Source organism: Anser cygnoides, chromosome 6 (genome assembly GCF_040182565.1).
Source record: "Anser cygnoides isolate HZ-2024a breed goose chromosome 6, Taihu_goose_T2T_genome, whole genome shotgun sequence".
Taxonomy (NCBI): Eukaryota; Metazoa; Chordata; class Aves; order Anseriformes; family Anatidae; genus Anser; species Anser cygnoides.
Window position 1 is genome coordinate 10260163 of NC_089878.1, and position 12755 is coordinate 10272917.

At 42.5% G+C, this 12755-nt stretch overlaps 1 protein-coding gene across 3 annotated transcripts in view; it reads left to right on the forward strand.

Moving 5' to 3' along the window:
- The window catches only part of SPAG16 (sperm associated antigen 16), a 398441-nt gene that overhangs the window by 385265 nt on the left and 421 nt on the right, over positions 1-12755 (forward strand). The window lies entirely within an intron of this gene.

The window sequence follows — 12755 nt, forward strand, 5'->3', positions numbered from 1 at the left end:
GGATAACACATGAAAAGCAATTCATATATTCCAGACTCCTAAAGGGTGAAATGTGCCGCAAAACAGTCAAAAGTGTTAACCCTGCTTAAAACCTTGGCAGGAAATGTTGTCAGGAGCGGCATTCGAAGCACGATCAATCTGCAGAACGTATGATCTACCCTACAATGAGCTTTTCTGCTCTTTAACTATCACGTGGCTGTGGTGTTACAAGATGCTTCGCACATACCTGATACTATAAGAACCATATCAACTTAGGATCTCTTTTCAACACTCCCCAGCCACGTCCCATTACCTCGCCATAGATTTTTATTGGATGCTATCCAGCAGTTCAGGAGTAGTGTCATAAATGCCTCCATGACATAGGACATTTGTTACACTCGACAGCAGCATTCATTACTATAAGCAATAGCAGCCAGGCTGCATTTCCTTACAGTATTTAGCCATCACTTGACGAGAGGTGAGAGCAATTTGGCAGCGGCAGGAGCAGAGCAGCCTGCGGAGGTGACACCATGCGTTATCTCCGATGGTTCAGCTGATGCCTTCGTCCACATGGAGCCAGGAGATCTGCTGTAGACTCACAGCAATAAACACTTTTGTTATTATTTATGATTTTTTTAATAATGCCTCAAGGCTCCGCTGGGCAAGCTGTAAGAGTCCCTGCCCCAGGCAGTGGAAGGAGATAAGCTGAACAAAGCAGTGTTATCGCTTGCCATCGCGGACAGGGAGCTGAGGCACGGGATGATGTGTGCCGACAGGGAGCAAGGCTGTCACTGGAACTGATCTCCAGGTTTGTCCTGCCCCTGCTCAGTAACAAGTCTGTGGCTTCACTAATGCTCTTGCAGGGTGTTCATGCATTTGTAGGTGTTAAAGTTATTAGGTTCCTGCAGCAAATGTTCCTGGGCAATTGAAGTGCTAAAGGCTTGGGTTTTTGTTCCCTTCTTCTCCGCGAATAGAAACCCTTGGGGCACCAGTACAGACACTCAGAAGCCAGGTAAACATCCAGCAGTGGTTTCTGCCAGCTACCTGGCTCACGGCACCTGAGAGTATGCGTTTTGCATAGCACATGCTCAGCTCTTGGAGATGAGGCTCTGGAAACCTGTTAATTGTAGGGCCTCTGGAACCAGCCCATAGCATGTAATTAACTGGAGTTAGCATCACAGAGACTGCAACAGCTCAGGGCAGTGCCCTGATCTGTGGGTTCCAAAATCTTCTTTACCAGCTTTTTTATTTCTTTTGTACGCAAAGTATAAAGCTAAGACAGGACACATTCAAAAAGGGCGATCCCAGTGTAGTTACCAACCTGGACCTCGCTCATCCAGCTGCCCTGGGGAGAAGAGCGCAGCAGGAAGAGGAACACAGAGATGCTACCTGTGAAGTGAGTGCCGTAAGTGCTTCAGGCCATTGACTCTTCTGGACTCCTTCTCCCTTGGTTTCATCTCAGTATTGGATCAAAGACGTTTTGCACTACAGAAAACTTACTGCCCACCAAACTCATCTGCTCCCTTAGTGTACCTATGGACAAAACAGCCCAGGTGTAAAGAGGTTTATTTTAAGCAGCTGCGTTTCACCTACGCCTGTCACTGAATAATCATTACACCTACTGCAGCTCCCCTCTCAAAAAAAAAAAAAGTCACAAAAGAAAGTTTAAGAAACTATATAAGCTTTGTCGAATGTAAAGAATTCCTTTTACAAAGACACCTCCATGGGCAAGTGAGCTCGCTAACCCCTACCATAGATTTATGCCGGCAGCGTTTCTTAGCATGGGACTCCAAGGGCATAAAAGTCAGGATTTCATAGCAGTGTGAGGCTAATGATTAAAGTATGTGTGATGGTAGTCACAGTAACAGCGCTGAACAAGGAAGCACCCGCCTTTCTCTTCGGTGCTCTGACAGCCTGGTATTAAAGACCTGCAAGTGTCAGAAGATGGAGGAAATCAGCGAGCCTCTTTGACAGATGTTATGGCACAGTGTTTGTGCTGTCAAGGCAGAGAATATGACAAACCTGAGAAATGACAGTAACAGGAATGTTTAGGAAAGGGAACAAGCCTAATAGAGATGCTGCTGTTGACAATAACATGCTTATGTTAAAAGTCAGCTCTTTGTTTGAGCTTTTACTTGGCAAAGAGATTATTGAGCCCGTTTTGCTACTTCTGCTTTTTGTTTTGTTTTCATACCCCTCCTGTGTGTCTGTCTGTTTTTACTATTATGGTAAAATACTATTTAGTTGTAATGTGGAAGAAAGATACTAGTCACTCTGTAATGCTCTGTTTCACTTGAATTACCATGATAGTGTAGGCAACGTCTGAAGGCTCCATTGTACCAGACACTGAGTGAAAGCCGGAAAAGATAGGATTAAAAATCACCATTTTTTTAATACAGAAAAGTTCAGAAACGGATAAAATAAACCCACTTATGAGTTGGGAGAGCTGAAGTTCGAGAAGATTAAGGATGGCGTTAGAACCACCTATCGAAGTAACTTCTTCAGGCTGGTCGTGGGTCTAGCTATGAGTGAGTGGAGGGTTGCAACCTAGGGAGAACATTTTATTCCACTTGTCTCTTTTCCAGTCACTGTAGAAAACACCCAGACAGCTACAAAAGACTGGGCGTGGAAGAGCCAGCAGGGAAACCCCAGGTGAAGCTGAAGGCTGGGATGCAGCAGGAGCAAGGCTCGACTCTCTTGGCAGTGCATTAGCAGCACCTTTCGTGTAGGGAAGGAGCTCGCTTGACAAAAAACAGAATCCACGTACATTAAATCATCCTCAAAGCTTGAAATAATAATGGTAACAACAAACTAGCTTTAAGGACAGAATGGAAGTGTCATCTTACTTGCTAGGAAAGCCTGATGAGTACTAGAAGCATTAGGAATCAGCGGTGTTTACCCAGAGCTTCTGCCCTGATCCAGGCTCATAAGGACACCAAACTGCTGTTTAAGGAGCATGTTCAGAGGTAAAGCATTTAGGCAGAACATGGTGGGGTAAAGCAAGGTAAATAGTATTGCTTCTCAAAAGTGCTTTTTCTCTGAAGTAGCAGCTTCCAGAACTCGTGCTTGAAGGAGTACTAGGAGTAAAGCCTACTCTAGGAGTAAGCTGAAGTTTGGCTTCCAGGCCTGCAGAGCAATGAGCAAAACTTTTGTCTCATTCCACCTTCGTGGTGGACTTCTGTTGTCAGCAGTTATTATCAGCTGCAGTGTAAGAGCTGGCTCTTGGGGTCCAGACTGTCGTATAAAAAAAGGACGTGCTAATTGCTGTCCATTTCAGTAAGCTTGGACATATGGTGGAGACAAGTCCTTATCTCAGAGTTATTAGGGTTACAAAACGTTGATGATGCACATGATCTGCTTTGTTACCAAATGCTTCTTATATTATGGATTATTGCCACTGCATGGTAGTTGCATGTATTTATTTATTAAGGATGGGTTTTAAGTTGTCATTGCCTACATAAGCCTGACTTTCAGTGGTATTTAAGTGCCTTGGGATGCTTACAAGTGCCTAGTTCCATTCAGAAGCTCTGGCATACACAAGTCTGCCATCAGTGCAAATTAGGAGTATTTCTTTTTCCAATTTCAAGTGGGATTTAATCCCCCCGTGGCTAAGGTGTCTGAAACGAGATATGGAGGGTTGCTCCTAGTCAGTGCATGATCACCTGCCGTAGCTGTCTAAAAGCAGCAGGTGAGTTTCTTTGAAAAGAAGGATTTTTCTCACTGGAAACTGCCCTTCTGGAGCCCAGGTGAATTAACTGCTCATCTTGGTTTCCGCTATGGGATGGCAAAGGCAGATGAGATGAATCCCACCCTGTGTCAAAAAACTGTTATGTGTCTAGCCATTCCCTTCAAGTTAACGGAAAGGATGCTGCATATGCTGTCCAAGGGAAAAATGAGTCACCGTTCACATCCTGGTCTCCTCTTCCATAACACAAGCATATCTATCTTATCATTTGAGAAAGGAGGGAGGATCAAAGAGGCTTTAACTGAACAGCTGCAGGCATCTAAAATAGAGAGTGGGGAAAGGAGAAAGAATAGAATATTAATAAAAGGTTATCTTCTATTCTCTGAATGCCTTTAAAGTGGTGTTTCCATTAGTCGGAGCTATGTTCCTGCATGCGTGGAATTCTTGTCCTTATACATTGCTCAACTTAACTGAATTCTTAAAAATGAGACCTATATTGATGCCCAAAATACATACAGCTGCAGTCAAGTAGGAAGTTCAGAGGAAAGCATGTTTTTACGCCCAAATCTATATTCAGGGACCTCACTTGTAGCAGAAACTAGAATAAATTTCAATTTGTGGTGACAGCAGTTTTGCTGTGACTTAATTTTTCCAAGTTAACCCGTCAGTAAGTTTTATATTTTAAATGAAAATTATTATTTAACATAAGTGCAATGTTTTTTTCTTCTCACACTCTCAGAACACCAAGAAACCAGCTAATGTATTGTGGAGATAATATTACATGGAATACAGTTGGGGATAGGCTGCTTCCAATATCCAAGTTTAACAGAAGGGAAGAAGTTGCTCTTCAGAATCAGGTATTAAAGGGAACTTTACCTGTGTTCTGGAGCACTCGCAGTCATATAAAAAGTCCTTCAGAGACTTCTTTGTAAGCAGAGCTTCAGCTTCCTAACTTCTGCAGGCATCTTTATGGTGATTTATTCCTTCCTGAAGATCATCAGACTATACTGATCTGTACTTTTTTCCTCCATTGCCTTCTCTTCACGCAGCATTTTAAAATTTGAGCTTTTTGTCATGTTCTTGCCCTGGGCAGCACAAGTACAAGCAGAGGAACAACACTGCTGATGCCACTGCTCTGAAGTTTCTCCACCAACAATCCTGCAGAGGTTACTGCTCTGCTATGACGTTTCTTTTTTTTTTTCCCCCGCCTCAAGGTAGATTCAGTTGAAGACCTGTGCCCACATATAGATATTATAGGTAACACTGGAAGCTACACAAATGTGTTCCTATTGTATGCACAAAAATATTCTTCTTTGGGAGAAATTTTCAAGCAAAAACTCCAGTTCTGGGCAAAAGGTGGAGATTCTCTTGCCCTTTTATTCTTAATATATTACTTTTGATTATCTCCTGAATGTATTCAAGCATGCCTTGCTTCCACATCCAAAAAGATTTTTACATCTTGAAGACTCTGCTCCTAAAGTTTCTGCTTTAAGACTTTCTATTTTGTTTCAAACCATTTTCAAAATCCCAAATGCCACCAAAAGGCCAAATAAAATCTAATATAAACAGGCTCAAGTCCGGCTGAAAGGTAGCTTTGCAGTAATGGTCTGGGTCTAGAAATCCTTATAAAAAAAAAGCTTTAAATTCTTTTATAGAAAGGATTTTCTTCTATCAGATAAACGCTTTCTTTGCTATAAGTAACTTTCTGGTGATTTTTTGATTGAAAAAGGATTTGTCGAGTTCTGAGATCTGTTTAAGATCTGGAAATAATGCCCCTTCATCTAGGTCACATTTTCCTCACAGTAGGCAGTTGAGAGAAGTCCTCTTTGTCCGTTGGCCAAACATCACTCCAGACCCTTATCTTCCAGGGGAAATGCACGGGGCCATATCCTGCTGCACACTTACTTTTCATCCAGGACAAATCTCTACACACGGGTTCTTAAAGATAATAACTGTACTTGTGTTAACGCACTGCATGGATAATTTGAGGTTTTCTGTGTTCCAGGGGGCTCACCTGAGCAGTCTGCCTGAGAAACTTCTCTGCACTTACTTTTCTCTTACTACCTTCTTTAAATACGTGGGTCTAGGAAACTTGTATGATATGCCCTATAGTCTATAAAGCTGTCTTTCACTTTGAAGGTCTAACCCTTAGTGTATTGCTAAAAGCCAAACAAAAGCAAATCATTTCATTACAAGACCTCGTGCTATAGCTCACTACTGCCATAATGAATGTTTGTGATGCCCTGATCCTACCATCGTTTAAGCACATGATTAAACTGATTTTGAATGGCTTCACTTGCATAAGGTGAGTCACGAGTGTAAGTGCATTCTGAGATGAGCTAATTTTCCCTAATATACTTTGCCAAATTTCTGTCTGTTTAAATACTTCTGAGGAAGGAAAAAAGTCATTACATTAGAGAATGACAAAGGATTTTATTTTGGTAACAATATTTTAAAAGCCTATATCAGCAGATTGTTGGACTTTGCTCTTTCTCAGCCTGTCTTTTGGTCTCCATTATTGAGAATTTTTAGTAAACTGCTGCAAGTGAATTGTAGCCTGCTCAAGATTATTTTTCTATGTCCGCTTGCAGGAAAGATCTAAATAAACACAATGGGAAGGCAATGGGAGGAGGGGGTTGCCGTTATTTCCAAAAGGAGAATATTTGGGAGGATTTATTCACGTTTAAGAGTGGAGGACTTATAACAATGTCAAAAAAGTGCATTCCTAAGCAGAACGTAGTGTACATTTGGAAGATGAGAAATAATTGCTGTATTTGTTGAAAGCTGTTTATAGAACAAAAAAAAAATGTAAAACATCTATCGTATGGTGAAATCGGTTGCTTGGTAAATAACATTCTGCATGGTGTGACAGTAATGAAGAATTTTATCTACAGCCACTGCAATCATAGTTTGCAGCATCTGTTAAGCATTTTATTTACTCTTATTTAGGCAAGCACGCTAACATTTGCATGAAGAATCTTGCATTGTACTGTTTGGAAACCTTCCCATCTGCCTTTCTCCTCCCCGCTTCCTCAAAATTAACATTTTATTTGATTTCTTACCAAGTAAAACTGTGGGCCAGACCACGAGCTGCTGTAAAGCAGCTCCATGATTTCCCCCCATTTCCCAGGGGAGGAACCAAGCCCATCCAGTTGGAGTTTCTCTGCAGGATAGGTGATGCCAACTCGGGATCTGGAGGTCAGAAAGCCGCTGTCATGGCGTGCAGCACCCAGGCTGAGAAGCAAGTCACGTTGGCTGGGGATGCACTGAACCAGCTCTACATAGCTAAACTACCTGGGTGTAGGGGGCAGAAGCTCCAGGGGGCAGCCTGAGCACCTCTACGTGGTGCAGTGCTTAGACATGACTCTGGACCCAAGTCCTCTCCTGCTGCCATAATGCCCATAAATCATTTAACTATGGGCAGGCAGTGGTATCATGGCTAATTAAGCTCATAATTACCTGTAGCCTTTTCCTCCCTGATCTATTTGCCGCCTTTGTTGTTGTGGTGGTTCTTGTTTTTTCTACTTATTCTTTGACTGCAGACTGCTCCAGGAAGGGGCTGGGGTATTTTGCCTTTTCCACGTAGCACAGAGGTGCCCTGTTCCCAGGAGAACCTCTGGCTTGGGTGATCGTCGTGTCGGTGCACGTGGCTGCAGCTCCAGTAACGACCAAAGGTCTTCAGGCAGAGGGAATGTAATCCAAGAGGGCTGTGCGTCTGATTTATACTATCATCCCAAGCAGAGATGCCTTTAAAAACCAGGAACGGGAGAGAAAATCTGTTTGGCACAATATGTTACATAAGAAATTAGTAGCCCTTGATGAGCATGGTTTCAGCAAAACTCTTCTCTGTATTGACTAACAATCATGTGCGAAAAATAAGCTGAATTACATTTTGCCTAGTCTGGAATGGAGTTGAAAAGTTCTGAGTAATGACGCTGGTTGAACCATTAATGGAAGTCCTTAAAATATAAGTAGTTTCTTGATACTTTCCACTTTGGGGCATCTTTCTGTAAAAAAACAAAAACAAAACCACAAAACCAAAACAGATGCTGCTCTATGTGCATAGGAGAAATCAATGGATGGGATCAATATTCCCTCCACAGGTAATAAATGCTGAGAAGCATTTCTGTCTATCTAAATTGATTCCAGACAATTCTTTAAATTGGTTCTGATGTGTATAAAAATCATTTCCCTATTGATGAAAGCTTTTCTTTCTTTCTTTGATACGTTTTTTCATCTCTGCCATCACTAATGGTCTCAGGCTTCCCTATGCAGTTATGATAAGCAGAATTTCTTAAATCCATGCAAGATCATAATTTTAATGAAAAAAGGAATTACAGGGCTTGTCTTTGAAGATGAATGCTTTGCTTATGGTTAGGCAGTGTGAGTATTTTTAAATTGGCGGAGTTACTACATCTGAATTATTTACAAAGAAGCCTAAAATAATGGCCCTGCCTTTATTAGAAGCAGTTGCCCAAATCCAGCATCCCTTACTCCAGGTGTAAAAGCTGCTGCTGCAGACAGGTGAATTTTCTTTCTTTTCACTTTCCTCATTCTGTTTTGTAGCTGAACAAGAGTTAATGTTATCTGATGAGTCTATGGAAAAAAAAATGTTCTGAGACAGCGAACAGTGCTAGTTATCAGAATGAGTGTCTGAGCCTAACATGCTACAGTAAGCTGTGGCGTTGGTGACTTTGTTGCAATTCTATTTTATTAACCACTGAGCTGCTAAAACCCTCTAGAAACGTGAGGAACTTGTCTACCAAAACAGGAATTTCCAGAGAATTTGGTCATTGGGTGTTAGGTGGTTTGTCAGTTGGTTTGCCTGAAGAAAAGCTTAATGCTTCAAGGTAACTGTTGCCCTGAAGGGCTTGCCAATGAGACCTTTGGTTGCCTTCTGGACAGATGTGGAAGCGTGCATGTGGTGAACCACAGCAGGAGTCATGCGTACTGGGAGCCAGCCAGCAGGTGTTATCTGCTAGCTGCCCTCCAAAGTCAGCTCAGCATCCAGCTGTTGGAGAAACGAGCTGCATGACAGCCCCCATGGTTGTGGCTTGTTTGTTTTCAGATGAAATCTTAAGGCTGCAGCCAACAGCATCTCTTGGCCGCCAGAGCCTAACAGCTCTAACCTGGTCTGCTTGCTCCACTTTGCTAGTCCAAAGATGGCCTTGCTTCCAGCTGTTTGAACACACAAACAAGGGGAGCACTGCTTAACCTTGTCTTGGCAAGGTTTCACTCAAAATTCATTTTACAAAGAAGATGGTAATCACGGCTGTGATTTCCATTAGGATCTTATGGAATATAAATTGTCAAGCTGTTGTTGGACAAGCAGAGGTCTTCCTACCTCCACCCCAGGTAATTTGGTTCTATCAACCCAGCAAATTAATCTTGTCTGGTTTTGTGGTCTGAAGAAACGCAGTCACAAATTAAATTCAATAGTTTCAATGCACCAGCCCTATTTTACACTTAGCCCCTAGTTCAAATTAGGAGATGGATTTCATATTGTGTTTACATATGAGGCTTTGGTATTTACATGGCACCAGAGGTATGCAAAGTTCCTCACAGACAAGAAAAAGTGTGTTGCTTGTTATATGTAACATAACCGAGCCTCAGGCAGTGCAGTAACTTTGATTTAAGCTCACATGTTTAGGTCAATGTGGAGACTCCAGCAAAATTACTTTTTTTGTTGTTTTTTTCAGATTTTGCTTTTGGTACTTAAAGGCTATGGCCTTTCTTTGTTCCATAATTTGATGTACATTTGGAAAAATTGGCTGGGCCAGATGTCCATACAAGATAAATTCATCGTAATTACCCTGTTCCCCACAGCGGGGTATGTGTGATAGCAGTAACCACATCATTTGAGGTACTAATTGATTTTAGGTTCAGTTCTGGTCTCAAAACAGCATCGGGATATGTCTTTAATATCAGAAATACTTTTCTAAAAGGGCAGGGGTGATTTTTACTGTTGTTATAAGGTACGAGTATATTTCCGGCCCAAACAGCGGAACTGCATTAGCAATTAATCAATGCCTGCAACAAAGGCCATTGCCAGGCTGGAAGCGGCAGCATGGCGAGGCGGTGCGTGGGAGACGGGGAACAGAGACTGTTCTCTGTAGGGTGCTGGGGCTGGAAACCTGCAGCCGTACCTTACTGAAATGCTAGGAAAATAAAGAGGAGCTGAAAGGCATGGGTCACTCAGAGGGAGTTCAGTCATGTCCCAGAAGAAATGTGACTGTTACAAGACATACATTTTAGCATACAGTATTTTTTTTTCAGGGTAAGTCATCCCTCTTAGTGATTGCTTGCACAGAAGTTGTTCATACCTCTCATTGCTTTTGTTGCCATTCTCTCTACCTTTCCTAACTCACTGCATCCTTTCTGAAGCAGATGACCAGATGGTCAGAGCTTATGTTATTCTAAGGATGTAATAGGGGTACATCAGAAAAATTAGTGCCTATGTTCTAGCAATGGGCAACAGCAAATTAGCTGTAATTAGTACAGAGGCTGCTACTGTAGTGTCTCTTTGGCGTGGAGATGTGCTTTGTCATCACTCCTGTCTGCCAGTTTGAGGAAGAAGTAAGAGCTCAGGACGGGCGTGGGGCCAGCCAGAGCCAAGCTTCGTTTTTGCTCCCTGGGTTGCCCATCTGGGGCAGCTTCTTGTGAGTTTGAGGTCTTGAGACATTGAAACCTTGTGAGTTTGAGGTCTTTCAAACCTTGAGTTTGAGATCTAAAGGCTGTGAGACCTCGAGGTCTCATTCTTTGGAGCTTTGCGTCTTCTAACCAGAAACTGCTCATTTCAGTATAATTCAGCATAATTGCTGAGTTCAGTGAATTTGCCCAGACCTGCCCCACCTGACAATTCGTCCTAAGGTGTATGAAGAAAAAAATAGCTCCAGGCTTTTGTCTTCCTCTGAGTGTTATATCAAAGTGCCTTTGTTGGCAGGCGAGTGTCCTTCATAAAAACAGGGCTTTGCATGACAATTATGTAATAGGTTTTGTTTGGCTTCCTAATTGGAGAACATTTTGAAAGAGCAATAAAACACAATTTGTTCCCTCTTTCCGAAAAGAAACATCTCCTTTTGGAAGGAAGGAGGGAGTAAATTTACATTATAATGAGCAAATTGTTACGAGCGTGTAGATCAGCGTTGACATAAAGGGTGACAGAAATGAGATGTTCTCATTTTACGCCTTCCCCTCCCCTCTCGCAGGCATTGCCTTGTGCATCCTTCTGCTACAGAGAGCAGGGAAGCTGCTGTGCTCGTAGTCGGCAGCCGTAGCACGTCGTGGCGTGGCTGGCACTAACTGTGCGTGAAATGACTCAATCCTCACCAGGGCTGCCCCGAAAACCTCAACCCTTTCCCCGGCGCGGGGAGGCACGAGCGGTTTGCTGGTGCACCTTGTGCAGCTACTGTCCCTCTCTTTTTAACGAGCGCGTTCGTTACGGGTCTGAAGAAGCTGAAAGTGACATTAACCCCCTGCCCAGCTGTTGCAGTGTCAGGGCTCCAGGCGAAATGGCATTTATTTGGCTCCTGGAGAAGTCATCCCAGCGACTGCCTGGAGAGTCTGGCTGCAAGTGAAATCCATATGCAATGCTTCTGTCAGCAAAGACTTGCTGGAAGAGAGTTTATAATAAATATTCACATCTGCTGCTTTGGACACTCTAATCCATCCTACAGATCTTTGCTGTGTCAGGCTTTGTTCTAGATGAAGAAGCCGGGTAGTTATAAAGGTTTGCAAATAGGGCATATTTATCATGGTTAGCTCTACCTTCTAGTTCTCTTTCTCGCACAGATATCCATGGCCACGCTAAGCATAACGCGTGATTAAATATTCTCAGTGCATTTGTAAGCTGGTTTAGACTCTGCCTTTGCTTTCATAAATGGTGAAATGGCATTTGTTTACTTCACGGGTGGAGCCAGTGGGTCTTGAATATCGTTGTTAAGAGTTAGTTTGGATGGAAGGACAGACAATATATTCCTGGGATAAATTATACATCATGTAGTCATGCCCAAGTCCCTATGGCTTGCACATGATGAAAATTGTGAGGACTTCTGATGTGTAATGTGTTCCCATTGGCCTCTTGGCAAATAACTTGGATGACTAAAAATGGCCCGAATCTCTCCCATTTTTCATAATCTTCCCCAAAATGATGGCCTTAGTGTCCAATTGACTTTGTCAGTGTCAATATTAATTATTCGTCTGCTGGTGATGTCTTTGCTTTCGGAGAGAAAATACTGATACATAAAAAGAGCTGTAATCATTTGGAAGTTATATTGAACTTGCTCCTAATAGAAAAAGGTATTTGCCCAAGATCATGACTAGAATGCAAGGATCTCTTTGTTGGGAGGACCACATCTGCTCTGAAATGAATGTATTGATCCTTCCTTTTTTTTTCCTTTTTTCTGTACGTGAAACTCATGACTATTATAGTTAATTTCTTAAAGGAGAGAGTGTGTATCTGGTGGCTGGATAAATAAAAGTGCTTCAAACGTATCGCTTACCAGCTGTTACCTGTGCTGTTATTTAAGCAGAAAGACAATCAACTTATAAACACTTTCTGCCTCATTGAGGGCGATGAAAACTGAGTCCGTTTGGTTCGTAAATAAGCACATGGAAGCTGGGAACTCTTTAAAACCTTTTCCAGTTTTATATTTTTCTACTGTTAGACCTAGTTCTATCCAAATTTAATTTGGGTTGGCTTTTCCTTAAGGCTCTCAGGGAGCAAGGCAGTCAGTTCAGCTAGAAGCCTGACCTCCCTGGAACTCGGCTAGAAACCTGCCCTTTCCTTCATTGCAGTGCTGTACAAGAAAAGCAACGTAATATTGTGGTCTGATTCTGACACCTCCAGCTATCAGCAGAACATCTGCTGCTCAGCCTGCATGTCGGAATCTGGCCCTAAATAATTGCATCCAAATCCAGGTAGAATAGCTCTGCGCCTAATGAGTAGCGTGCCCAGGTCTCCAGATTCACTTAATCACTCCAAAACCCAGTCTCATTACCATTGATCTATCCAACTTTCCCATCATTTATCTCCGACAACAGGAGCACACAAAACCTGGCTCGTCTTTAAAGTGGCGAGCCCCAAACTTCC